The sequence below is a fragment of the Monodelphis domestica genome, chromosome 8 (assembly GCF_027887165.1).
Source record: "Monodelphis domestica isolate mMonDom1 chromosome 8, mMonDom1.pri, whole genome shotgun sequence".
In the NCBI taxonomy this organism is placed as follows: Eukaryota; Metazoa; Chordata; class Mammalia; order Didelphimorphia; family Didelphidae; genus Monodelphis; species Monodelphis domestica.
In genome coordinates, this window is record NC_077234.1 from 106,401,534 (window position 1) to 106,403,738 (window position 2,205).

At 37.1% G+C, this 2,205-nt stretch overlaps 1 long non-coding RNA gene across 1 annotated transcript; it reads left to right on the forward strand.

The window, feature by feature from the left end:
• Positions 1-481: 481 nt before the first annotated feature.
• On the forward strand, positions 482-1,446 carry LOC103099904 (uncharacterized). Its single transcript, XR_471614.3, has 3 exons — positions 482-703; positions 839-956; positions 1,066-1,446. It is a non-coding gene; the product is annotated as an uncharacterized LOC103099904 (long non-coding RNA).
• The last annotated feature ends 759 nt before the right edge of the window (positions 1,447-2,205 follow it).

The window sequence follows — 2,205 nt, forward strand, 5'->3', positions numbered from 1 at the left end:
TCCAAACTCTATGAAAACTGAACCAAACCCTGCAACAAGTTATTTCTAATGACAAGACACAGCCTTTTCAAATGGAGAAACATAATCCAGTCTCTTGGACAAGGAAAGTGGTCACTGCTTCATCCAATAAGGAAACACAAGGAACCCAGGAGCTGTGCTCCTTGAAGGTCATTTCTCAGATCTTGAAGTCATTACTTGTGAAATGGATTAAAAATAAAACCAAAACTCCTTCTTTTATCTGATAAACTTTAATAAAATAAATTTTAAAAAAAAGTTCCCCCCCCCTTTGAAATTAACTAACTCTACTAAACTGAATCAAAGTTCTCTCCCAGGCACAGGATTGGTCCTTATATAGACCAATCCCAGGCCTAGAAGAAGAGGGAGGAGGGAAATGCAGCCTCCCTAGCACTGCATTGGGTGAATTTAAGACCAATCCCATATGAGGTAGTAGAGGGTGTGGTCCCTCCCCGCACAGGATTGGTCCATTTAAGACCACTCCCATACCAGGAAGGAGGGGGGAGGGACCCCTGGGGCATACTGGGGAATGCAGTTCCCTTGGCCACAATATTTTAAAACCCACACTTGATCTAGCTTGATCTCTTTAGGGAGTTCTTTGTAGGAACTGGGAGAGAGGGTTACAGCTGGCAGTGTGCACTGATACTCCTATTCAAAGTTCACATCACTTGGACTTTGAGTGTTTTGGGTCAGTGTGGGGATCTCCTCCATCTTTTCTAGTGGAAGGAAGGTTTCCAGGGAGAGGGTGCTGGGGTTTCTGATCCATCATGATCTAAGGAGGTCCAGTCAAGCAATAATGTTTGTTTCCTTTCTTGGGAAATAGGACTACCAGGTAGAAGCTCAGTAGGAGAGACTGTGGGAGATTGCCTTGGAATGTCTTTTCTGCTTGATTCACTGGGGATAGTCACTATGAAGGAGAGCATAAGGACCCAGCAGAGAAGGTGACAATGGAAAAAGCGAATTACAGAGCTTTCTGGGCAGTGGGGTCTGTCTACCTCAGGCTTTGTCCATTGTTGCCTGCCCTACTTCATAGCTTCTTTTTCCTGGCAGGGCTCCCATTCTTCCAGTTCTTGAATAACAACACCTGCAGCTCTTGTAGACATGGGACTTCAAGCTGTGCACATTGTCCAATAAGTTTGTGGATGGTACTGAATTAATCTACTAATATGACATGTTCAGAAAAATAGCATACACCCCTGGGTTTTCAGGCCCTTGCCAAAATTATATGGAAAAAAAAAATTAAAAGTTATCTCTTCTCATTTAGTATGAATGAGCCTGAAAAAAAAATTCATTTTCTTTGGAAAATAAACTAATGTTCTTACCTACAAACTATCATGGCAGATTGACTTAATAGAAGTTCTGTTGTTAATGATGCTTAGCCTGTATTCAAATCATTTATCTGCCAGTTACTATTTGTGTAATTTTGGGTAAAACACATTCAGGTCAATAAGCTTTTATGAAATATTTACTATGTAGTGGGAACTAGGAATACAAAGGAAAAAGTCACTTCCTTCAAATAGCTTATACTCTATTGGTATAGGTAGATACTATATGCCTTTCATTATTTTTAAAGTATTAATATTTATAAATATGTATTATCAATCAGCAAGCCTCTTAAATGACTACTATTTGTTTAGTTATCTAAAATATAACTATAGGTAAATGTGGGATGATTAAATAAATACACATGTAAATAGGTATTTATATTTGATAAACATCTCTAGGTAGCTAGATATATTATATAAATCAATATAATATATGAATATATATTAATGAACACATTATATAATGTATTAATACATACAAGTAGTCACTGGTATCTGTAAGTAGAGAGTTATGTAAATTGATGTATACAACCAAAGAAATTTTCACTGGAAATTTCTTGGTGTTTATGTATATACATATATATGTGTATATATATATATATGCAAATAATTTCCAAGAAGACACCAATGGTTTAAAAAGGAAGAGAAATATATGGTAGAAATAAATAGGGACACACAAGGAATAGAATTGACATTGATGGACATGATAGAGCTGGAAGTGCTGTCAATCAAGGAAGGAGACTTCTAGAACAAGCATCGTACAACTCAGAATTATAGAAATTCTGAGTGGAGCCGTGAGTCAATGATTGACATACCCTTCATAGTATCATGATAATGTTGATTTGATTATCAATCTCTGAGTAAG